Here is a 27,423-nt window from a genome sequence, read left to right as displayed (position 1 = left end):
TTAGAGCTTAAGGGTCTGTTGACTATAATTTTGGACTACACATGATGCCCACCTCCCCAGAAACAATAGCCAAAAAGCATATTTAAACATAAGCTTCAAATGAGCCAAGTGAATGAAAATTTCCTTTCTTGAAAATTATATTGTCTCAGTTATGTATGTTACCACAATTAGCATTTAGCTACAAATTGGTTTGTTTTCTATTTAACTCTCTATATATGTATAAACGTATGTATATGCAAGGCTTTCCTATTATATTTCTTTTCTATTTCTACTCTGATCATTTTTTTTTTTTGTCTTTTTAGGGCCGCACCCACAGCATATGGAGGTTCCCAGGCTACGGGTCCAATCAGAGCCTATGCCACAGCCATAGCAATGCCAGATCTGAGCCACATCTACAACCTACAGCACAGCTCATGGCAACTCTGGATCCTTCACCCACTGAGCAGGGACAGGGATCAAACCTGCAACCACATGGCTCCTAGTTGGATTCATTTCCACTGTGCCACAATGGGAACTCCCTCTGTGATCACTTTGTATCATAACAACAACAAAAAGAAAGACTATGGAAGATAAACCCCTAGACTATAAGATAAATCTCTTCTTGTATTGTTTTGTTTATTTGTGTTGTATCTTTAACTTGGTACAACATTTGGATTCTGGATTTGTCCTTTCTGCAAACTTGTGATATCTTGTTAAAACTTTGCTAAACTTCTGGTATTCAGGCTTCTCTCCTAGTTTCAGCCTTACCTGCCTTGTATTGCTAACCCCATACCTTAGAGTAACAAGTAACAACTTAGCAGCTAATTGATGAGGGATAAATATCTGTAGTCTTACTCATGCTTTTTTTTTACTGGGAATCAGAAGTCTAGAAGTAGCAGGCAGAAGACTGGAAGTAGCTCAATTTTGTCAAAATGATTTGAGTTGAATCATGATAAATGAAATCTGATATTTTCCCACTTCCTACATGGTTAGGAATTTTGGTTTTCAAAATGTATTGAATTTAAATAGAAGAACCAATGAAAATCACATCTATGTCTCTGAGAACACTGATTAATGATCTAGGTTCTTGAAAATCCAGTTCCAATCTGTGTTACTAAAGAAAGTTGCTAATATTAGATTTTTTCCTATTTCAAGAAATGTCCAGAAATTCCAGACTTTTATAAGTTGGAGTCTTCTTTGAACCACATTTACAATATGTTTTACATGGTCACTGCATGAATTCTCCGTTCCTTTAACATATTCAATAATTTATTACTTTTTGTGTTTTTCTTTTGACACAGATCAAAGAGCTATAATCATTTCATATGATTTGGGCCTAAAATATAATGGAAAAAAGGAGTGAAAATAGTCACTGTATCAAATTACTTTACAAAAGGTGTTCTGTATAACACCTTATTCCATCCAACACGCTTCTCCATAAAAGAATGATCTTGTTATACAAATGTATAATGAATATTTGTTCTACAATAAAATGCTTCTGCTAATCTCCTAAATAATCACTATCACTTCACAAAAGACTTGTTTGCTAATTATAATAATGCCATAGATGTGTTCATTTTAACTGCTTCATCCTTCCATCAAACACCAATTACACATCATATTTCCTAAAGTTTTCATTCCTTTCTTACCAAGGCCAGTTCAGCCAGAGAAAAAGATACAAATATCTAAACTTTGATAATCACCATCACTAAACCCAAGCAATTATGGTAGCTAAAGCTCAAAATGGTGTGGATATTACATAGCATCTCCCACATTTCCTGACCACAAAACATTTTTTTTCCCCTCACAAGCTAACTCAGATGAGGAAACCTATCAGATTCTTTTCATTTTCACCACCTGCAGATGGCAAATTAAATTTCAAGTAAGATGCCATTATGAAGCAATTGGAAGGCCTCAAGAAGTTGTTTTATTTTTTTTATAAGGCTTCTATACTATAGCAACCTGGCAACGGAGGCAAGAGTCCATTATAATTCTGTGTGTGTGTGTGTATATAATTTTACGGCCCTTAATTCTGTGTGTGTGTGTGTGAGAGAGAGAGAGAGAGAGAGTGTATAATTTTATGGTCCATGGAAAGAAATGGGCAAAGATATTATATGATTCTTTCCATCAAAAGTCAAAATATAACACCTCTCTGCAATCTCAAAACTACTCATACTTTCTATGAATAGTTAAAATACAATCATTCATCTGGATTGATAGAAAACAATTTAAAAGATTAATGCTGGAAAACAGACCCTATTCTCTTTTAGTACTTGAAATAAATGGGATGGAGGAAATATACCGAGGCACAAAAATTGTATTTTATCAAAGACGACCACAGCTACCTACTTGGAGATAGGCATGAATCTATCACTCTGGAGCCTTTTTTCACTCCTAATATTTTAGAATCCCGAATTCCTGAGCAGAAGAAGGCAACTGTGATAAGAATCTTAGCATTCTGTAACTACTCTTAGATATTGCTCCCATTTGTTATAGCATTTAAAATTTTTGTTTTTACCTTTTTGGGGGGCTGCACCCATGGCATAGGAGTTCATGGGCCAGGTATTGAGCCTGCATCACAGTAGCAGTCTAAGCCACAGCAGTGACAATGCCAGATCCTAAACCTTTGATACACTGAGCTACCAGGAAACTCCTGTTTTTATCTTTTAAATATAAATTACTGGTTATTGTTAATTTTCTTTGCCAATAGTTATTTGTGTTTATTGAAATTGTATTGGTTTTTGTCCTCATACCTTTTGCAGCACACGTTCCTTTGTGGTTCATTTTCTTTTTTGCTGAAGTGCATGCCTTATTAATGTTTATGGTGAGGATCTGTGGGTAGCAAATTCTTAAGTTTGTAGGTCTTATTATGTGTTTACTTTGCCCTCATTCTGAAGTAACAGTTAAGCAATATAAAATATTCTAAATTGACCTCTTTTTTCCTCAACAGTTTGTAGGTGTTGTTCCATTGTTTTTTGATTTCTGTTGCTTTAGATGAGGTACTATTATCAATCCATTTTCATTCCTTTGTGTGTAAAATCTTTTCCATAGCAAATTCTAAGTTAGCTTTTAAATTTTTTGATATTTTACAGTTTAACATGGGCTTTGGTGTGGATTTATTTTTGTTTTCTTTTTATTTTGGATGCATTCTCTAATTCATGTTTTTCTTCAGTTCTGAAAAATTCCCTTCAAATATTTCTTCAAATATTGCTTCTCTTTCATACTCTTTTATTTTTCTGGGACTTTTTTAGATGAATGAAAATTACTTCCTGTTAAAAAAAAAGCTCATTGTCGGAATTCCCTGGTGGCTTAGTGATTAAGGACTTGGTGTTGTTACTGCTATGGTGTGGATTTAATCCCTGGCCTGTGAACTTCTACATGCTACAGGAGCAGCCTAAAATAAAATAAAAAGCTCATTGTCTCTGGGATACTGGGTGACTTCTTTACCCCTTTTCCTACTCTCACTAATTCTCTCTTTAATTGTATCTAATATAGTTCAACCATTACATTTTTCATTGTAATAGGTATATTTCTACTATTTCTAATCAATCATTTTTGATATAAATAATTTCTTCCTTTTTCATAATTAATTTCTAAATAGAAGTTATTAACTCACATATCTCTATGATCATTTAAAATATACCCATTCTAAAGTCTATCAATCTTTCCTATGAAATTAATTTCATATGAAATAACTTTATGCCCTGATTGTTGTTTTATGTTATTTTTACCCTTATTGGTAGATTTCTTCATATGTTTGGAAATTGTTTTACAAGTTTATTTTGTATGAGAAATTGTTTGTTCTCTCTCACTCTTGGCTTACTGCCTTCTTTGTTTAGAAAATTTGAAGGCTCTTCCACCTGTATCCCTCTTAGCAAATATTTGCGTATTCTTCTATGGTTTATAAGCTTTTTAATATTTACTTTGGAGTTATGTGACTAGTTCTGCAAATAGCTTGTGAGTGAAAGTAACGTGTCACTCCTAGTGCATACGTAAGGGTGTATATGGGATAGCCACTTTTTCTATCTTATTGATGGTGTAAGGAACATTGAATTGGCAAAGATGCTAGATGGATCATCCCAGATTCCATGTCACTGTTGGAGGACAGCTGCCAAGGAGAATCACTTGACCTGCATTGGAGTGTGATGTGAACATGGAATAAAACTTTACCATGTCATCTAAATCTGGCAATATTTTAGGTTAATTTGTTATTGCAACATAACTTAGCCCTAACTGATGTACCACAGGCCACCCTACACTCTGCTCCAGCATCTGATCCAGAACCAGGTTATGAAATGATGGTTCAAATTTCCTAGCCTGTTATGATATTTGAGGTATTTGAGATTAGTCCCCCAAGCTAGCAGGCAGGCTTCAGTTCTTATTAAAAGGCTGGTCTCTATATTCCCAATTCCTTAGGCCCAAGGCCTTCTTTAATCCCAGGCAGCAACCAGCATAAATTCTTTAACCTCTGGCTACAGGTTGTGACTCTGACCCTGGTTCCTCATATAGAGTACCTTTATGCTTTTAAAGCTGAACTACCTACTGTCACTCTGCTTCTAGATCTGATACCCAGCAAGCCAGGAAATTTAGCCCCCTTACCATTCTAAATTCTCATTCATTGAAATGCTTATCTTTAAAAAGAAATATGCCCATTTTTTTGTGTTCTTTTTCATACTTACTATATATTTGTAATTGAGGGGTATGTCAAGTCATGGATTTACTAGCTTGACTAAGAAAACTTTCAGAATGCAGTTCTTTAATCTAGAGTTTTAAGATTAGCATCACGAAAAAACATAGTGGTTTGTATAGGCCTTCTCAAAGCCCTTTGCGGGTAGGAGAATGTGTAGTTGTTTCCAGCCATGTCTTCTTGAATCATCATGGGCTTTATGAAGTTCTTGGCTTTTGGTATGCATTCACTATCAATTGTCCATTTCACACTCTCACAACTTTTATGATGCTTTTTAGAGATATTTTGGAAGCTATGTTAGAGGAAATAAACTAGGCTAGTGAGTCTCAAATTTAAATAATATATGGTCTTCTTTTGAAGACCTTGAAGGTGACTGACATTATTATTATTATTTATTAATTTACTTAGATACATACAAACATAAAACTAGATACATCCCTCTTATGATTAGAACTTAGACCCAACTATAAACAAAAATAAATTTATAAATTAAGTATAATTAAACTATAAAACCAATAAAATTCAGAGTAATACATTTATTTTAATGTGATAGATGATGTTGCTTTGCTGAAACCAAATTGATGCTTGTAATATGAATATAGTTATGAACATAGTAATGACCATGAGATGCCCTGTATCAGATGGATCACAGTGGAAAACGAAAGGCATTTACTTTAGGAGTATTTGAAGAGGGTTTAATAAAAGAAATACATACAAAGGTGTAAAGAGGCTTAGAAGAAACTAAAGATGGTTGAGTGTATTAGTAGTGAAGAGCCATTAACCCCGTGAAACTGTAGAGGCAAATGAAGAAGTAATGATTAGAGCCTAGAGAGAGGGACAGCAGTTATAGGAGAACAACTTAGAGAAGTTATGCTCTTTTTTATGCTCTTTTTTAGAGGGATACAGTGAGTTTGTTAGACTCCATAAGGGAGAAAGCCATCAAAATAAATATCCTGACTTTACTCTTCTCACTCTGTAGCCTCCTGCTATTAACTCGCGTTTGCCGAACCCAGAGAACAGGGAAGCCTCTGATGAAGGTTATGGGCACAGAACAGAATGGAGCAGGGTAGAGCAAGTGGTCTGGAGAGGTAAAGAAAAATATCTATTCAAATTCCCTGGAGTTCAGTATGTCCTATCTGGGACTATGTGATAATATAGTTCTTTCATAATATTTAAAAAGAATTCAAATGAGTAAAAACCATTTGCCTTTTCCTTGGCATGAATGCAGATTTGCATCTGAAGTACCCCTTTTTTTCTTATTAGTCCATGACAATTTAAATTGTGATTAGTACCAACACAATGATAAACAGAAGGAAGGCATAAGCACTGAAATTTGTGGCGACATTTAATTAAAATATGGTCATTTAGCTGAACCTAATGTGTGATTTTAAATCATCACCAAAATGAATATACAATATTTTTAAATGATAAAAACAAATAAGCAAATAATAGCAACAATAAAATCCTCAAAAAGAACTTCAAATTGTACCTAAAGATCCACTTAGTTCAGGGACCTCATTTGAGAATCATTGAGCTAAGCCATTTCATGTTACAATCTGGGTAATGTCTCCATATTCCAAAGCAACCTATACGTATCTGCTAGAAAAATTTACTGAAGCTCTGCTGTGATAATACTATTTTCTTTGTAAAAAAAACCTTTAAGGGTACCTCATTTTCTACAGAATTAAGTGGAATTCAAAGCCTCTGCTTTCTTTTCAAGCTTTATGTTCATGACTGTACCCTTAGATATAGCATATACTGTAGCCAAATTAGTATCCTGGCCTGAGCATATCCTATATTTTTCTGCTTTCTTTTCTCTATATGTGTTTTTTTTCCCTCTTGTAATGCCAGCTGCTTTATTTCTGATTTTAAAATCATAAACATCTAAGTTCATTTCAAATTCTGCCTCTTCTATGAAGACTGAGCTAATACCAAGGATCAGATTGTCAAATCAGACACACAAATCAGAGATATTATCCAGTATCAAGCTTTTCAACAAATTTCAAGAATACAAGCCCTCAAAAGGCACAGGGAAGGTAGAGAGAAGGCTGGGACATCCAAGATTTCCCACGTCCTTTTTTGGGCAGATGTGCTCTACAGTCCAGAATAATAGATGAGATCTCTAAATAGGACAGCAGGTCATCTCACACAGTGGAAAGTATTTAAGTTAGTAAACATCTCCATGTCATGCTCCAGAGAACTCGTCACATTCTGCAAGGATCCGTGCATCATAAATCCATGGATTATAGGCTTGTTGACCATAAGCAATCCTGAACCAGAGATGTTCTGCATCATTAGTCTATTTTCCCAAAATTCCAGTAATCATATTTTCAAGAATATTAGACCGAGCCACTGCCTTTTCCTTTTTCTAGAAGCATCCCTATGGGTAATTGAGAAAGAAATGAATCACTGGCCAACTGCTTTAATTCTTTTCTCCATAAACACTTTCCCGATTGCTTCAACCTTCTATAATCTTTCTTTTCTTCTCTTTGTGACTCTATTATGGCATTATTTTTCTGCTTTGTATTATACTTATATAAAATCTGTCCCCTCTTTCAACTCAGCAGAAAGGACATAATTTATTCATTTTGGGGTCACTAACAGTACTTTACAAAATGCCTTGCACATAACTGTTTTACATTTAATAAATGTTGAATGAAATTAGGAGAAAGATAATTTTCTAGCCGCATTATTTTCCACAAATACTACTGTTAGATCCAGGACAGTGAAGAGGAATAAAACCAAAATCAGTTGAGTCTAAATATCTGCTTGTGTAGATAACTTAATAAAAACCCCACAGAATTATGCAAAATTATGCAGTGGGAGAAGTTGTTCTCATGGTCTTTCCTTCTTCCTGAGCACCATTTCCCTCTCAGGTGCCTATATCTGAATCTCGTTTGAGGGACAGACCTTGCCCAGGTGAGATGCTGGTTAGAAGAGTGTTTTACTGTTACAAGGGAAAGTCTTGGGGATATTATCTAGAAATTCACCCTTGGAGTATCAGAGTCAATGGTAGGAAAAATAAGTGCAATAATGGAGCCATGCTTGGAGGCAGGGACATTGAAAAGTAGTCAATCAATGCATCAACTGGAAGGATAAGGCAGAGACGTTAGCCAGGGGAACACAATGAGGAAGAGAGAGGACAGGAAAATGTTCAATATCCGGGTCTGAAATACTGGAGTATCTTTGGCTTCATTGCTTCTACGTGGGTCTTCAAGAGCTTTACTGGGTTAAGGGCAAAGACTTAGGATAGAGGATAGAACTGACCTAACAGTGTTCTTACGCTCTTTCTGACTCATATGAAATGAGTCAGAAAGGGTTAAGGATCCAGGGTTGTCATCACTTCTGCATGCCACAGGCCAAAAAATAAAAACGAAATAAAATATCTTCTGGAGTCCCCGCTATGGCACAGTGAGTTAAGAATCTGACTTCAGTGGCTGTGGTTGCTGTAGAGGCGAGAGTTCATTCCCTGGCAGGTGCAGCCATAATTTTTTAAAAAAAGTATATAAATAAAAAATCTTCCTTCTAAGTAATACACACATATGCCTAGAATCTTAAGTATTAGGATAAAAGGATGAAGGGCATATTTCTGTTTTGGGGTTGAAGAGAATTGGGGCAATAGGAACTTTCCTAACGTTACTTAAATTACTTGGCTGGATGGTATCATGTGATACTTCTCTTATTGCCTTCTTAACATTGAGAACTTATAGTTGTTTCTAAACCTAACCTCTACAATTGGTAATGAAATAACAATTTTCATGCTATTTTTCCCTGCAGAGAGAAAAAGTCCAAAGCTATACTTACTTAATTCAAGTTTTTGTTGTTTGTATAACTGTGTTTTTCCTTATCTGTTTTTAAACAGTGTACTTCTTGGAGGTTTTACTATTTTTCTGTTACTGTGTAACAAATTACCACAAACTTAATGGATTAAGGCAATACCCATTTATCTCCTTCAGTGTCTGTGGGCTAGGAGTCTGAATATGACTTAACAGAGCCCTTGGTTTAGGTTCTCTTAAGGCTACAATCAAGGTGTTGGATTGGATTGGGTTCTCACTAGAGTCATCTCGCCGGCGGAAGGATCTATTTCTGTGCTCTTTAGGTTGTGGGTGGCTTTATTTCTTAGCAGCGATAGGATTCATGTCAGCTTGTGTCTTCAAAGCCTGAAACAGAGAGTGAGAAATCAACAAGTTGGGTTCTGTGCTAGTATGTGATCACATACATGTCATCACATATATTCTATCACATTTGCCATATTCCACTCAATAGAGGCAAGTCACTGGGCCCGTCCATACTCAAGCAGATACAATTACACAACTATGTGACTACCAGGAGATGAGGATCTTGGAGAGCAGCATTAGGGTCTTTCTGCTCAGAGGTATAATGCTGTTTGTAAAGATTCAAAGTTCACATCAGTCTATGGCGGTATAGTGGCAATGACTCTATTATTGGTGAAGGTCATGGAAGTTCAGGGCCAGATATCAGAGATTTCTGCTAGGGCTCTAAGGAAGAAAGAGCAGCTTAACGTTAGAGACTTTCTCCAGCAATGTTCAATTTGATGTGTGTCATATATGCTGATAAAATGTTTTATAACCAGGTACTACATTTTCATCCTATACATCTCATAATCTTGTAGTTCTTAAATTTTATATTCCCTCCACAATGTTTTGGTGACTTAATGTGTCTATGTCCTCTGCTGAGATTTAGACATATGAAGTAGGTGGTTAAAGTATCTTGGCCTTTTTATATTCTGAAATCATAGAAAGGAAAATAATCACCCTGGTAACTTTTGACTATTTGGGGTTTTGTAACTATTAAAGCTAGAAGAGGAAGTTTGTTGCTGCTTGTTAATATTTAAGAATTTTATACATCCAGAAAAGGACCATGTAGGAAGACACACAGTTGTTTCTTCACTACATCAAGAACTTTTCATGGTTATCTTGTTTATCTCAAGTCTATTAAAAAATATGGGGATAAAGGGCCTAGAAAGAACTTCCAACTTAGGCATTTACTATGGGAATCATTTCAAGGATCTGCTTTTCAGACCTGCTTCAAAGAATATACTGTCCCATCTCATTGCTGAGAGGAAATGTGCCCTGTAGGAAGAAAGAGCAGTACCTTTCCAGGTGCTTGTTGGCCATTTGTGTATCTTATCTGAAGATACTCTATAGACTTTTATGTTCATTTCTCTTTCTTTCTTTTTTTTTGTCTTTTTAGGGCCACACCCTCGGCAAATGGAAGTTCCCAGGCTAGGGGTCAAATCAGAGCTGCAGCTGCCAGCCTATGCCACAGCCACAGCAATGTGGGATCCAAACTTCATCTGAGACCTACACCACAGCTCACTGCAATGCCAGATCCGAGCCACATCTGCAACCTACACCACAGGTTACAGCTATATTGATCCTTAACCCACTGAGCAGGACCAGGGATTGAACCCAGGTCCTGATGGATACTAATTGGGTTCATTAGCACTGAGCAACAATGGGAACTCGTATGTTCCTTTCTTATCTCTCCTCTGAGACTGCAAGTTTCTTGAGGACAGGGTTTGTGTTATTAATCTTTTAATCTCTCAGGGGTCCTATTGGATTGGTTTGAGCAGACTAGGTGCTCAAAAAATGCTTATAGACCTAAATTTAGTAGTCCTAACAAAATATTATATTGCCTGAGTCAACCCTGAGGTGAAGTCCTCATACCATGTAATTTCTTACTCAGGACATCAGTAAACTTTGTTAATAAGTCATTTGGGTCTTTCGTGGCATCCGAACTGTTGACCAAGTGCTCCTTAAAATATTTTCTCCCTCTGACTTTAGGACACCACTCTGCCCTAGCTTTGCTTCCTGGTTCCCTATTAGAAACACTCTTCTTTGTGGGTTCCTCTCTGATGAACATGTAAAAATGAGTATTCCCTAGGCATCTGTTCTTGGTGCTCTCTTTTTACCAATACCAGTTCCAGACCCTAAGGGGAAGGGTCAATGTCTTGAAGAAAAAGGGAAGGATATGGCTGAGTTCCAAGAAGGTGATCAGAAAAAAAGTGGAACTGACTATCTGGAATGGATGATGACACCATCTGTTTTCGTAGTCTTACTTTGGGCAGTGTAGTACTTGATGTTTAAGCAGGGGGGAAAAAAACACAAAAACCTACCACCTTTATATTTTTCATTTAATAAATTACCCAAATCTGGAAATTATCTTTCCAACTATTTTAATTTTGGCATTTTTTTTCCCTTTGAGACTTGGTTCTTGCAGATTTCTTAACTGGAATAGAACTTGAAAAATATTAGTGATACTATTTCTCCTGCTTAAAGACTGGGATATATTAGTATTGCAAGCTTATAGGTACTATAGCTGCTTTGCCAAATGCAGTGTTATAGAGAGTACCTGGAGAGCCTAGAAATGTTTGCATAAAGAGCAAACATTTTAGATGTTTCTTGATTTTTATTATCTATTTCAGCTATATTCTGGGTAAAGAGGTGGACAAAAGAAATCAAGAAGTGGAATAAAAGAAACATGTGGAACAACTTTGTTTATAATCCTTTACTTTCAGAGTGGGCGTGAAGGAGATTGCCATCGTGGTAACTAAAATGTAGATTCAGAAATTTACCCTTAACAGCATATGTTTAGGGTCCTCAAGCTAATGTTTTACTTTTGAGTTGAGAGTCCAGGACAGCATCTTTTTGAGCAACATTCTCCAACCAGGAGCAGAAGAGTAGAACTGTTAGAACATTCCCAAGTACCTTCCTCCATGACTTTTAGACCATTTTATAAAATAGAATTTTTGTGCTAAAAGAAACTAAGAGAATAAAATCAAACCTCTTTAGCCCAATCTTGGATCTCATAAGTTTCAATCCCACAGCTTTCTCATGGTTATTAAGTTGTTAATGGGACAGCTGTGGCTTGAACAAGGTCCCCACTCCTTGTCCAATGTTCTTTCCTTTTACCTGGTATTCAATATTCTCCCTTGCAAAACCTCTTCTGAAGAAATGGAATGAAGCTAGTTTAAAATGGCTGCTTGCCAATTTTTTTCTCATGTGAACTTCTTTTCTATTCTTTCACTACAGTAAGCTCCTCTGATGAAAAGAATCATAGAATATTAGTATTGGAAGAGATGTTTGTGGATCCTAATCTCCTTATCTTACAACTATAAAAACCAAGGCTTGGTGAGTCAACCTGCCTGAGGCCACATAGACATTGGTAAAACCAGGATCTGAGGTTAGTGACTTGAGGGGAGCTTCATAACCTTGGAAGAGCCATCTCTTTTTCTGATCTATGTAGGTACTGGTTGAACATATTAAGGCTGTTAATTAAAATTAAAGATAAGGAAGACTTAGGACTCCAGATTCCATGAGACACAGCTATTCTAATATACCATGTAGAGGTATTAGAAAATTTGTGAGGAAAGAAAATAGCAAAAATTTAAAGAAACAAAGTTGTAAATAAAAATCAATTAAACGGAGCTTAAAATGAAATTCCAGAGATAGTAAAGAATAATTTGTGCTTTTAACAATTATGGGTTTGTTCATTAGCAGCTTTCCTGATGTTAAAGACTGGTGTCAAATATTTTTTTTTCCTCTAGAAAATACAAAGATACCACCTTGTTCTAAGGCTCCAAGCCATTCCCTGTGGACTGTTCTTGGCCTCTGCTGTCACAGACTATAACCAGGAAAAGAAAATTGACATACAGAAAGAAAAACCTTAACAGCTAGAGCTTTAATTTACTTACATGGGAAAAAGTATTTCAGTTTCTGAGATTTCTCCTGGGTTGCTTGATTCGGAGGTGGGAAGAGAAGCCAGAGGAAAAATCACCAAAAAAGCTTTTAAAAGAAACACTATAAAAAGAGCAAATCCTGAGAATTGTGTTTAATAACAGCAATGATGAATTTCCTGGCAGTCTGTACTGAGCAGTTAAAGACCAACCAGCATGTGAAAGAGGCTGAATTAGAGTGGTCTGGAGCAGCCTAATAAAGAGTGCCAGAAGATTTATTCCCTCATATGTATAATTTTGAGATATGAATGACTCTATATTTAAGAAATGTGTTACAACCATCACATTAATTTTTACTAAGGGCTTCTAGTTTGACTGAAATCAGGGTCTGAAAAATGGAAGAACAGTGCTTTGAGTCACCAAGTTAGTGCCCTACAGAATATTTTAAAATTATTTAACACACATCATCTCAGTGTCAACAACTCATCACAGATAAACTATCTAATTAACAGAACCCTTCATAGTATTTGATAACTGAGTCTTGGCTCAGTTTTTATACCAGAAGGGCAATCCTTGATAAGTAGAAATTATAAAAGCAGATTTTAAAAGCATTAATTCGGAAATAAAATCAAATTGGTCTCAAATTAACCCCCTATTGGTATTTAAACTTATTTAAAACCACTTGGCTTAAGATAACATTTGGAGAAGCTGTCTTTGACCGGAGTCAGGCTTTGTCTAGACTGTCAGCCTCTGTATTTTGATTCCCTTTGTTGTATAGCAGCCTCCCCATGCCCAGAGTAATTGATATGGGTCCTGAGCTAGGGACAGATGAGTTTATCCTGTCATTGAAGCCCTTCACAAGATGCCTTAATTATTAGGGTTAATTCGAGGATTTGTGCTCTGTGTTCTACTTAGGAAGCTTGATTGTTTTCTCTTTCTAATTCCATGTTGGCAACATTTCCAATGACAAATCCAATAAAGAATTAGTAATTTGGCTCCCTGTGGTTGTGGAAAAAGGACAGCAAGAATGAGCAACAACAATAGTTTCTGTTTGTATAGTTTTTTTTTTTTTAAATGCTAGAAAGTTATTGTTACAGTTTAGGGACAAAGACTCATGAAAAAGTAGGAAGGAATTTGAATTTCTATAAAGATGATAAATTTTGATTTTTTGATCTCTGCTGATAACTAATATCCATTTTGCAACTAAATGAGAAATTGTAGTTCCCAATGGAGAGATTGGAAGTAAAGAAAAAGTAAGATATTTCTATTAAAAAATGCTCTCCCTATGTTTAGAAAACAAGGTGACAAGGAGGAAAAGCCACAGTTAAATTGTGGTTGTTGTAATCAGATAAATCAGGTTACCAAACTCTTATACATATTTGGTGGCAGTGAATTTTTGGCTAAGAATCTATTCTTATATTTCTTTGGGACCACATGTTTAATTAAGATTTGCTAAATCTCATCCTGCATAATAGTTGGAATGGCAGAGGTATCAATATATTACCATGGTAGTGTGCTTTTCAAGACTGCAAACAATATGTACTGCTTGCTTCCATTTTGGTGTTATGGATGGGTCAGTACATAAATGGTTGATATCCAAGAATCAGTTGTAATTATCTCTGGTGGTGCAACATTTTTTATTTTCTTTTTTTGTGTGTATGTTTAGCTTTATTTTCTAAAATGAGCATGTATTACTTTTGTAATAATAATTATTTTTAAAGTCCCTTCTTTTTGATATTCCTTCAGATGCATACATCCTGATTTCTAACATTCATTTGGGGGAAATTAGGGTATAAAATAAAAACAAACTCTCGTTCTTGCTATTGCGCTGGTTATTTCATTCTTGCTATTGCACTGGTTTCTAGGGTTGATTATTAACTAGATTTTACCCTATGCCTAGAAATCATTATTCAGACAGATCAGATAGATATGGAACATATTCTTGTTACCCAGAAGAATCTTATTTCTTATACACATAAATTCAAAAAGTTTAACAACTTTTACTCATCTCCCTTCATACTAACTACTCTTTGCTTATAAGTAGACTGACAAAGAGGAAACTGTAGCATTATAGTTTTTCAATATTACATTAACGTAGTACAACTTAGCATGGGGACAGAGGGATATAGATTGTGTTTGTATAGGAATTTTCTGGACGTTCAGCTTGTGAATGGGCACTTGCTTTGCAAATGGACTTTGATGTCACTATTGGGAGCTTCACAGAGTAGCCCCTTGAAGAAAAATTTAAATCTTCTAGATTATCTTCTTGTGGTTTGGCTTATTTTACCTTTTGAGTGGCAATTTATCTTAAGATGAGATTTCACAACCTCATTTGAAGGCCAACTATCAAAAACTAGGTTTATTTTTTACCCTAAAATTCTCATATTCATTTTTCCATTCTTTTAATTTACTTTATCTGTGTCCAGATCATTGCATGGAGATCATTCATGCATAGCAAGCCAATCCCTTAATCGATCTTTCATATAGGCCTAGTTTCCTTATTTCCTTTAGGAAAAAAAAATAGATTTTTTTTAAATGACTGCACCTGCAGCATATGGAAGTTCCTGAGCCACGGATTGAAAAAGAGCCACAGCTTCTGTGGCAATGCCAGAACCCTTAACCAACTGTGCTTGGCAGGGATCAAACCCACGCCTCTGCAGCAACATGCCACTGCAGTTGGACTTTCAACCCACAGCACCACAGTGGGAACTCCTATGTATTTTTAAATTGAAGTATGGTTGATGTATAATATTATATAAATTATAGGTGTACAATATAGTGATTCACAATTTTTAAAGATTATATTCCATTTATAATTTTATGAAATATTGTCTATATTCCCTTTATTGTAAATATATCATTAGTGTTTTTCTATATAATAGTTTGCATCTCTTTTTCCCCCATTATACCTTTTTTTAAAATGATTTTTAGTTTTTCCATCATAGCTGGTTTACAGCGTTCTGTCAATTTTCTACTGTACAGCAAAGTGACCCAGTCGCATACATATATACATTCTTTTTCTCATGTTATCATGCTCCATCATAAGTGACTGGATATAGTTCCCAGTGCTATACAGCAGTATAATAGTTTGTATCTCTAAGTCCCTTTCCCTTATATTACCCTTTCCTTCTACCCTTTCCCTACTGGTAACCACTAGTTTGTTCTCTATAACTATGATTCTGCTTCTTCTTTGTTATATTCACTAGTTTGTTGTATTTTTAAAATTCCACCTATAAGTGATATCGTGTAGTACTTGTCTTTCTCTTTCTAAGTTATTTAACTTAGCATAATTCCCTCCAAGTCCATCCATGTTACTGCATATGGCAAAATTTTGTTCTTTTTAATGGCTAAGTAGTATTCCATTGTGTGTGTGTGTGTGTGTGTGTGTGTGTGTGTGTGTGTGTGTGTATCACATCTTCTTTATCCGTTCATCTGTTGATGGACACTTAGGTTGCTTTCATACCTTGAAAATTATAAAAAATGCTTTTATGAACATTGTGGTGCATGTATCTTTTTAAATTAGTGTTTTTGTGTTTCTTTGGATATATACTCTGATATTCCTTTCCTAGGTTATATAGTAGTTCTATTTTTAGTTTTTTGAAAAATCTCCATACTGTTTTCTATAGTAGCTGCCCCAATTTACATTCCTACCAACAGTGTATGAGGGCCTAAGGAGGTAAAAGAGCTGTACTCAGAAAACTATAAGACACTGAGGGAAAAAAGTGAAGATGGCACAAACAGATAGAAAGATATACTGTGCTCTTAATTGGAAGAATTAATATTGTTAAGATGACTATACAACTCAAGGTAATCTGCAGATACAATGCAATCTCTATCAAAATACTAATGGTGTTTTCACAGAACTAAAACAAATAATCCTAAATTTTGTATGGAAACACAGAAGACCCTGAATTGCCAAAACAATCTTGATAAACAACAGAGCTAGAGGAATGATGCTCCCTGACTTCAGACTTTACTGCAAAGCTACAGTAATCAAAACAGTATGGTTCTGGCACAAAAACAGACAAAAAGATCAGTGGAACAGAATAGAGAGCCAGAAATAAATCCATACACTCAAAGAAGGCAATTCATCTTCAACAAAAGAGGGAAGAATATACAATGGAGAAAAGACAGTCTTCCAATAAGTTGTGCTGAGAAAACTGGACAGCTACATGTAAAAGAATGAAATTAGAATATTCTCTAACACCATATACAAAAATAAACTTAAAATGGATTAAACACCTAAATGTAAGAATGGAAACCATAGAACTCCTAAAACAAAACATAGGCAGAATACTCTTTGACATAAATTGTAGCAATATTTTTTGAATCTATCTCCTAAAGCAAAGGAAATAAAAGCAAAAATAAACAAATTAAACCTAATTAAACCTAAAATTTTTTTCAAGTAAAGGAAACTGTAAACAAAACATAAAGACCAGCTATGGAATGGGAGAAAATACTTGCAAATATATGACAAATAAGGGGTTAATATCTAAACTATAAAACAACTCATACAATTGACATCAAAAAAAAACCCAAACAACCCAATTTATAACTGGGCATAAGACCTGAATAGGCATTTTTCCAAAGAGGAAATGTAGATGACCAACAGGCACATGAAAAGATGTTCAGCACTGCTGATGATCAGGAAAAGGTGAATCAAAACTACAATGAGATACCACCTCAATACTTGTCAGAATGGCTATCATCAAAAAGAACCCAAGTAACAGATGTTGGCAAGGATGTGGAAAAGAAAATATACATCTTTTATTTCTCCATGTGGCTCTTCTGTGGTCCATGGAAAAGCCGTGAATATGGCATACTAAAAATCTCAAGTTTTTATTTTTGAGAATTCAAGGCAGTTAATTCTCATTAGTATTTGTTCGAAATGACATGTGGAACCTCATCTTTGGAGATACTGATTTTGTAGGTCTAGAGTAAGACACAAGCTTGTCCTTATGTTTTTTTAACAGTGCCTTTTGAAGACTTTTTTTTTTTAACAAAGTGTAATTTACCAATTTTTTATAGCCTTTAATTTTTGAGTTATTTAGGAAAGCTTATTTGATCTAAGGTGATCAAACTTCTCTAGAAGTTTCATAATTTTAGCTTTTACATTTGGGTCTGTTATCCATTTTGAGTCAGTTTTTGTATATAGACTAAGTGTCCAGAGTTGTAGTCTTTTTTTTTTTTTTTAACATGTGAATATTTGATCTATAATTGTCTTAGTACATTGGAAATAAAACTTTCTGCATTGAATTGCCTTGGCACTTTTATCAAATATCAACATATCACATATATATTGGTCTATTTCTGGACATCTATGCTGGTAATAGATGTTCATTTTTGAACCAGTATCTTAATTATTACAGGTTAATTACAAGTCTTAAAATCAGATAGTCTAACAACTTTTTTATTTTGAAAATATTAGGTCCCTTGCATTTCCATATACATTTAGAGTTAATTTATCAATTTCTGAAAAAAAATTATTGCATTTTAAATAGGATTGCATTGCATCTATAAGTTAATTTGGGGAAAACTGACATTTGAACAATATTGATTTTTTAAATCCTTGAGTGTAGTATATGAGTATTTATTTAAGGCATCTTTACTATCTTTTAATAATATTTTATAATTTTCAGTATATCTTATATGTATTTTAAATTTGTCCCTTTTCGTATTTCATATTTTAATTTGAATAATTTTCTTTATTTTTATATTTCTTTTAGTTGTTTCTCTCCACACATTTATTGAGGTATGAGTACAACAAAATGCACATAGGTAATGTATACAGTTTGATCAGTTTTGACTTATTTATACACTTATGAAAGTATCACAATTAAGACAAAAAATTTTCATCACCTTTCAGAATTTCCTCATGCCCTTTGCAGTTGATCCTTTTCCCTACCCAGAGCCCCAGACAACTATTAACCTCCCTTCTGTCATTATAGATTAGTGTGTATGCTTTAAAATTATATGTAAACTGAATCAGCCAATATTATTCTCTTCTGATTTCTTTCACAAAACATAATGATTTCAAGATTTATCTATGTTGTTGCATATATGAATAATTTATTTCACTTTATCACTGAATAGTAGTCTATTGTATGGATGCACCAGAATTTGTTTCTTTCTTCACCCATTGATGGGCATCAGGTTGTTTCCAGTTTGCATTTATTTCATCACAAATAAAGCTGTGATGAACATTTATGTACAAGTCTCTGTATGGACATACGCTGTTGTTTCTCTTGGGTAAATACCTAGAAGTGGAATGACTTGGTTGTATGTCGTGTGACTGTACAATTTTTAAAGAAACTGCCTAATTTCATTTTTGTGATTTCAGATTCCGATTGTTTGATACTAGTATATAGAAATGCAATTTTTTTCAGTTTGCTAGTGTGTAGAAAAACAACTGATTTTGCATTGTATTATATGGCTTTCCTATACTCATTTATTCTGTAATTTTTTGGTAGATTCCTTTGGGTTTCTAAGGAAATGATTGTGCTGTCTGCAAACATAGACAGTCTTACTTCTTTCTCAATTTGTATGCCTTTTATTTTTCTTGCCTGATTGCCCTGTCTAGGATCTCCACTGTGTTACTGAATGACAATGGTAAGAATGATCATAATAATTTTTTTTCTGGTGTTTGCATCAAGTTATGATGGTCTCATTGTTTGAGTTGGAAGGAATTCTCTCCTCTTCTACTTTTGGGAAAAGTTTCTGTGGAATTGGTTCATTTTCAAATGTTTTGTAGAATTCACCAGAGAAGCCATCTGAGCCTGAAATTTTCTTTGTAGGATGTTTTAAAGTTATAAACTAATTTTTTTCTAATAAATATAGGAACATTCAACTTATCTATTTCTACTTTAGTAAGTTTTGGTAGTTCATGTCATTCAAGGAAATTGCCCATTTTATCTTAGTTATCAAATTATTTGGCATAGTTATTCATAAAATTTCCTTATTAGTCTCTTGCCTATAGAGTCAATAGTGATGTCCTATTTCTCATTTATAATAATGTAAGGTGTCTTCTCTTTTTTTTTCCTGATCAGTGTGACTAAAGGTTTATTAATTTTCTTGTTCTTTTCAAAGAAGCAGCTTTTGATTTCCTTGGTTTTTCTCTAGTGTTTTTCTGTTTATATTTTATTGCTTTCTGCTCTGATCTTTATGGTATTCTTTCTTCTCCTTACTTGAGTTTAATTTTCTCTTCTTTTTCTAATTTCTTAAGGTAGAAGCTTAGCTCATTTATTGAATGTCTTATATATTCTTCCTAAGTACTTAATGCTGTAAACTTTCATCTAAGCACTGTTTCACAAATCTTGTCATATTGCATTTCAATTTTCATACAGTTACAATTATTTTCTAATTAATTTTGTGATTTTTCTGTGACCTAGGATTTATTGTCTGTGTGTCATTTAACTTAAAATATTTGAGGATTTTCCAGATATTATTTTTAAAATTGATTTCTAATTTAAATTAGTGTAATCAGAGAATATACTGTGAATGTTTTTCATCTTTTAAATTTCATTGACTCTGAAGAAACACAACAGTCTATCTTCCTAAATGGTTTATGTGCACATGAAAAGAATAGGCATTCTGCCTTTAGTTTTATCAGATTTTGCTTCATGTACTTTCTTTTTTCTTTTTTTAAATTACTTAATGAATTTTATTACATTTATAGGTGTACAACAATCATCACAACCAAATTTTACAGCATTTCCATCCCAAACCCTCAGTGCATCCCTCCAGCCCCAAGCTGTCTCATTTGAAAACCGTAAGTTTTTCAAAGTCTTTGAGTCAGTATCTGTTCTGCAAAGAAGTTCATGCTGTCCTTTTTTCAGATTCCACATGTCAGTGATAGCATTTGATGTTGATATCTCATTGTATGGCTGACTTCACTCAGCATGCTAATTTCTAAGTCCATCCATGTTGCTAAGAATGCCGGCATTTCATTCTTTTTAATGGCTGAGTAATATTCTATTGTGTATATGTACCACATTTTCTGGATCCACTCCTCTGTTGATGGACATTTAGGTTGTTTCCATGTCTTGGCTATTGAAAATAGTGCTGCAATGAACACTGGTGTACATGTGTCTTTGCAAGTCATGGTTTTCTCTGGATAGATGCCCAGGAGTGGGATTGCTGGATCAAATGGTAGTTCTATTTTTAGTTTTCTGAGGAAATCTACATCCTGTTTTCCACCATGGTTGCACCAATTTACAATCCCACCAACAGTGTACTAGGGTTCCTTTTTCTCCACACCCTCTCTAGCACTTCTTGTTTTTAGACGTTTTGATGATGGCCATTCTGGCTGGGATAAGGTGGTACCTCATAGTGGTTTTGATTTGCATTTCTCTGATGATGAGTGATGTTGATCATCTTTTCATGTGCTTTTTGGCCATCCATATGTCTTCTTTGGAGAATTGTCTGTTTAGATCTTCTGCCTATTTTTTGATGGGGTATCTTTTGGTATTGAACAGTAGGAAGTATTTATAAATTTTGGAGATTAATCCCTTGTCAGTTGCTTCATTTGCAAAGATTTTCTCCCATTCTGTGCATTGTCTTTTCATTTTGTTTAGGGTTTCCTTTGCTGTGCAGAAACTTTGAGTTTAATTAGGTCCCATTTGTTTATTTTTGTTTTTACTGTCATTACTCTAAGAGGTGGATCTAAGAAGATGTTGCTGTCGTTTATGCTGAGAGTGTTTGGCCCATGTTTTCCTCTAAGAGTTTTATAGTATCTGGTCTTATATCTAGGTATTTAATCCATTTGGAGTTTATTTTTGTGTATGGTGTTAGGAAGTGATCCAATTTCATTCTTTTACATGCTCATGTACTTTAAATCTATGATATTAAGTACAAAAGCAGGATAATTAATGCCCTTTGAAAAATCGACCACATCATCATCATGAATTTCCTTCTCTATTCCTGGTAATAGTCATTGTTCTGAAGTCTATTCTCTCTAATATCTTTATAATCACTTCTGCTTTCTTTGATAAATGTTTTCATGCTATATTTTGTATGTTTTTACTTTTAACATATTTTAATTTTATATATCAAGTGAGTTTCCTTAATATGGTATAAAGTTTGGCACTGTTTATTTTTCATGTAATTTAACAATGTATGCCTTTTATTTAGAATATTTGGAAATTAATTTAAATACTTTATTTTTAGGTTATTTTAAATTGCATTGTTTTCTTTGGTTAACTATTTTACAAATTTATTGGAGTATAATAGACGCACAGTAAATTGTACATATTTAAAGTATATAATTTGATCATTTTGACTTATATATTTACACATGAAACCATCTCAGTAGTCAAATAATAATTTTTTCCATTGAGCCATTATATTATATGACTGTAAACTATTTTACAAATATTTGTATGGTTAGATTTAAATCTGCCATCTTGTTATTTTGGCTTTATTTACATTATCTGTTCTTTGTTCATTTTTTCTCTATTACATTTTCTTTTTCTTTTTCTTTGGCCACTTGCATGGCATGTGGAAGCTCCCAGGGCAGGGATCAAACCCATGCCACAGCAGTGACCCAAGCTGCTACAGTCATTTCTACATCCTCAACCTGCTGTGCCACCAGACAACTCCTCTATTATATTTTCTAGTCAGAACAGCTTTTTATAATAATTCTATTTATTCCTATTATTAGCATGTTAGCTGTATGTCTTTATTTCATTTGCTGTATGGTTGGTGTACAGTTCACATTATATACTTTTAATTTATCACAGTCTATTTTCAAATAATGTAATATCATTTGTTATATAACATAAGAAACTTATAATCATGTATATTTATTTTGTCCCTCACAGTCTTTGTGCTATATTTATAGTGAGTTATACTTCCAAATTTACAAGCCCCATAATTTGTGTTTTTTATTTTTGCCTTAAGGAGAGAAAAAAATATCTTTTTTTTCCAGTTATTTTATTATTATTATTATTATTTTAATAGTTATTTCCCTAATACAATTTTTTTCTACCGTACAGCATGGTGACCCAGTTATACATACATGTACACATTCTATTTTTGCACATTATCATGCTCCGTCATAAGTGACTAGACATAGTTCCCAGCACTGCACAGCAGGATCTCATTGCTAATCCATTCCCAAGGCAATAGTTTGTATCTATTAACCTCAAGCTCCCCAACCACCCCACTCTCTCCCCCTCCCCCTTGGCAACCACAAATCTATTCTGCAAGTCCGTGATATTCTTTTCTGTGGAAAGGTTCATTTGTGCCTTATGTTGGATTCCAGATGTAAGCAATATCATACAGTATTCATCTTTCTCTTTCTGACTTACTTCACTCAGTATGAGAGTCTCTAGTTCCATCCATGTTGCTACAAATGGCATTATTTCATTCTTTTTTATGGCTGAGTAGTATTCTATTATATATATATAGCACATATTCCTAATCCAATCATCTGTCGATGAGCATTTGGATTGTTTCCATGTCTTAGCTATTGTGAATAGAGCTGCAATGAACATGTGGGTGCATGTGTCTTTTTTAAGGAAAGTTTTGTCTGGATGTGTGCCCAAGAGTGGGATTGCTGGGTCATTTATATATTGCCACATACTTATTTTTCCTGTGATCTTCATTTCTGTGAGTAGGTCTACTTTTCCATCTAGGTTTATTTACCTTTTGCCTGAAACATTTCCTTTAGTATTTATTTATTTATTTATTTGTAGTTCTAGTCTGCTGGGAATAAACTCATTCTAAAAGAGATTTTGCTGGGTATAGAATTCTAGGTTGATAATTTATTTCTGTTTGTTTATTTTTACTTTAATGATATTCTATTATCTTCTGGCTTGCCTCACATTATATATTATGAGGAATCTAATGCATTCTTTTCCCCTTTGTATGTAGCATGTCTTTTTTCCCCTCTGGCTGCTTTTAAGACTCCCCCCCACCCCTATCCCATCTGAAGTTTACATCAATTTTATTATGATATATTTTTATGTAGTTTGTTTGTTTCTTCTACTTGGTTTTTGGTGAGCTTCTTGGATTTATGCATTTATACTTTTTATTTATCAAATTTGGAATATTTTAAGCCTTTATTATTTCAAATATTACACTCTCCCCCAATTCTAGGATGTCAGTTATCCTTATCCAAGGCTTCTTCTTATTTTCCTACAATCCACTGATGTGCTTTTATATTTTATTTCACTCTTTTTTTTCTCCATATGTTTCATTTTGTATAGTTTATATTAGTATATTTATAAGCTCATTGACTTTTTCTTTTGTAAATCTTGTTCTGGTTTTAACCTTATTTTGGTATCATTTTTATTTTATATATTTTATTTCTCATCCTTAGAAGTTTAGTTGTTCTTTTTGATTTTCCATTTCTCTCCCCCAAATATTCATGCTTTGCTATAGTTTCTTTAACATGTGGAGTATATATATATTTTTTTCAACTGTTTCAACATTCTAGTTTTTAAACTAATTCTAATCTCTGCATAATTTTGATATGTTTCTAATAATTCATTTTCCTCTTACTTTTAGGTCATCTTTTCTTGCTTTGCATGTTTGGATGCTAGCTAGGATTTTAGATTCTTGTTTTTTGGATTTTTTAGGGAGAGATACTTTGAATATTTGGGAGCTTGGTTTTGATATAAAGTTGAGTTACTTTGATCCAATTTTATCCTTTGGAATTTTCCTTGAAGATTTGTTGACATGGGTCCAGACATTCTTTAGTCCAGGTTAATTTGCTATCATTATTAATGCAGTACACTTCTGAAGACTATACACCATGTCTCATATATTAGGAAGTTTTAATACTCTGGTGAGAATGGAACCTATTTCTGGACCAGTTTAACCTTCAAGGATTGCTTCATCTCCTCTTTTCTAGTGGTTTCTTTCCTGGCCTTACACTTATATTCAGATCAGTATCCAGCCAACCACACAAGAGGAATTTTTCTGGAACTCTTCTGCATTCTTTCTCTCAGTGGTATCCTCCTCCTTCTTTGGTTCTTTGCTCTCAAAATTGTACCCACTTGAGTCTACCTAAACTCTGAATTTTTTCTCTGAAACTCAGGAAAAATGTAGTCCCTTTTTGGTGTCCTCACCTTGTGTTGTGACCTGGAAAATCTCTTCAAATAGTGTGCTCAGGTACTACTTGTTGGGGTCAAATATATGTTTCTACTCTCTCAGGGATCACTGTCTAGTGCTTACTGTTGTCTAGTGTCTCCTTTGTTCTATCTCTTTTTTCTTTTTTAAAAAATTATTTACTGATACAGAGTAAATCAAGTCCTAAGACTTTATCAGGGCTGGGCATAGTATGTTTTAAATGCAAAAAATGGGATTTTTATTGTATAGAAGGGCATATCACAAAACTCAAGGGAAAGAATACAACCAAGATTTATGAATACGGAATTATAACCTTCAGCTCCCAGGCAATACATTCTTACCCTATCTGTTATCTCTGCATCTCTATGTCAGTCTCTGTGGCCTGGCTTTCTCTGTTTGTCCATGCTGTGTGGTTAAATGTGTCTACTCCACAGTTGCTGAATTTACATATTATTATTTCATTCACTTGTAGAAACTTCTTCTTGGACTATTTTCCTTTACAAAATGAATTTATTTGCAAAACAATTTGAGATTACCCGAAAATATATTAAATATTATTTTAACAATATTATTTTATCTGTATTTGATAATATGCTTAATGCTATTAAATCTTGATATATTTAGACAGTGCATGGTAGTTAAGAATACTAATTTGAATTCACTACTTGATATAGCAGTATAGCTAGTATCAAAATATTCTCTACATTTTTTTAAACCATTGCATAATCTTTTTTTTTTTTTTTCGGTCTTTTTGCCTTTCCTAGGGCTGCACCAGTGTGGCACATGGAGGTTCCCAGGCTAGGAGTCTAATTGGAGCTGTAGCCACTGGCCTACGCCAGAGACGCAGCAATGCAGGATCTGAGCCACGTCTGCAGCCTACACCACAGCTCAGGGGAATGCCGGATCCTTAACCCACTGAACAAGGCCAGGGATTGAACCTGCAAACTCATGGTTCCTAGTTAGATTTGTTAACTACTTAGCCATGACAGGAACTCCAACCATCGCATAATCTTAAGTCCCACTCACTTTTAAAAATTGTTGTTATGGTTATGTTGATCTACTCATAATGATGTCTATTTGTCTTGAATGATGACAGCTGATTTGGAACTATGTGTCTAGAAATAATTAAAAATTTCCTGCCATTGTCTATTATTTTATATTCATCTCTTCTCAATTTTGTATTCCATTATCTGACTGACATTATTAAAGCTTTTCTGGAAGTCATCATATCTTTTCAACTTTGTGTCAGCCAAATTGTTTGGTGCAATAATTTTTACATTTGAACAGTTTATTAAATATATAGCATATAAACTGTCTTTGCAGTAAATTTTCCCATCATTTAATACCTACTACCGACCATTTTCCAGAACAAAACAGATACTGTTTTTTTCTCTTCAACAAATTAAGAACTTTTTGGACCAAAACTGAAAGTTTTTAATTTTATATCTTCAGTGGACTTAGCAATACAATGTAGAAGGGATACCATTGGCTTAAGAATCAGTGTAAAATTGCATCATTAAAGGGTTTTGAATGAAAGTGAGTGACAAGTTGTGTTCAGCATGTAGCAGTTGTTCAAAATATTGGTTGAACAAATAAATGAATAAATATTAAATGTAATGTGAGCTATCCTCATTCATAAGTTAACTATAAATCTCATTGAATTGGGAATAGTTCATCTGCCAATATTCTGCAACAAAATATGTGATTATACTATTATACAAGCTGGCTGTCTTTCATAATTTTTTCCAATTTATGAAGCATCCTGCTTTTGGATTTTAAAAATAATTAGTAGAGTTCCCATTGTAGCTCAGCGGGTTAAGAATCTGACAGTACCCATGAGGATGTAGGTTGGATCCCTGGCCTCACTCAGTGGGTTAAGGATCTGGTGTTGCTGTGATCTGTGGCATAGGTTATAGGCACAGCTTGGATCCTAAGTTGCTGTGGCTGTGGCATAGGCTGGCAGCTGCAGCTCTGATTGGACCCCTAGCCTGGGAACTTCCATATGCTGTAGGTGTGGCCCTAAAAAGAAATAATAATAATAATAATTTGTAGATGCTCCTTTAAAACAGCACACATTGTTGATTTTATACCTTCCTGGACTGTTTGAATTTTATTTTTACCTTGTATATATCTTTATTTCTAAAAAATAAAATTCTTATTAAACATTGAAAAATGATAAAGTCAAAATGAAAAGTGATTTCTCAGATTTAACACCAAAAAAAAAAGCCCCACAATCCAAAACAAGAAGAATTGATAAATTGGACCTTATCAAAATTTAAAAGTTTTACTCTGCCAAAGACTCTGTTAAGAGGATGAAAGACAAACTCTAGAGTTGGAGAAAATATCTGCAAACCATATATGTGATAAAGAACTTGTATAAAGAATCTATAAAGAACTTTCAAAACTCAATTCTAATAAAGCAAATAATACCACTAGAAAATGGATGCAATACAAGAGCAGACATTTCACTGAGGATAAACATATGGGCAAATAAACACATGAAAAGTTGTTCACCATTATTAACTATTAGGGAAGGGCAAATTAAAACCACAGTGAAATATCATGGACCTCTTTCATAGTGGCTATGGTAAAAAATAAGGATAACACCAAATTTTGACCGTGATGTAGAGAGACTGGTTCACTAATACATTTCTGGTACAAATTTCAAATAGTACAGCCACTCTTGTAAGGAGTGTAGCTTTATACAAAACCACCTCAGAATCCAGTTTACCCTGTGCTGTCCAGCTTCTCCCTTGGAAAAAAGTCCTATTTCTCTTTTTTCCCTGCCCCCCACTGGTCACCACCTTTTTATTCCCTGTCCTCACTTTACTCCCCTCAGGATCCTACCCTATTTGAAAAGACAAAAGCTCTGCCTACATAGAAGACTTTTTTATTTTAACCAAAGTTACTGTCATTTACAGTGAGTTTGGGGAAAAAAAAACAAAAAATAAAAATGGCTTTCCCAGTCCTTGCATCAACGGGGGAA

General features: G+C 34.2%; 1 protein-coding gene across 3 annotated transcripts in view; it reads left to right on the top strand.

Moving 5' to 3' along the window:
• Positions 1–27,423, top strand: part of LOC102166428 (uncharacterized) — a 531,894-nt gene that overhangs the window by 53,448 nt on the left and 451,023 nt on the right. The window contains exon 4 of one of the 3 annotated variants that reach the window (XR_014814714.1): positions 11,722–11,872. The exons of the other annotated variants lie outside the window; for them this stretch is intronic. The gene's annotated coding sequence lies outside the window, so the exon portion shown is untranslated. Of the gene's footprint in view, positions 1–11,721; positions 11,873–27,423 lie in introns of those variants that run through there. 3 annotated transcript variants of the gene reach the window in all.

This window comes from Sus scrofa, chromosome 1 (genome assembly GCF_054392235.1).
Source record: "Sus scrofa isolate SSC_HxYL_T2T_F1_AM1 chromosome 1, Sscrofa_HxYL_maternal_Yorkshire_Landrace_v2.0, whole genome shotgun sequence".
NCBI lineage: Eukaryota > Metazoa > Chordata > Mammalia > Artiodactyla > Suidae > Sus > Sus scrofa.
The sequence above is the reverse complement of the archived record's forward strand: the minus strand, read 5'-3'. Positions and strand labels throughout refer to the sequence as shown.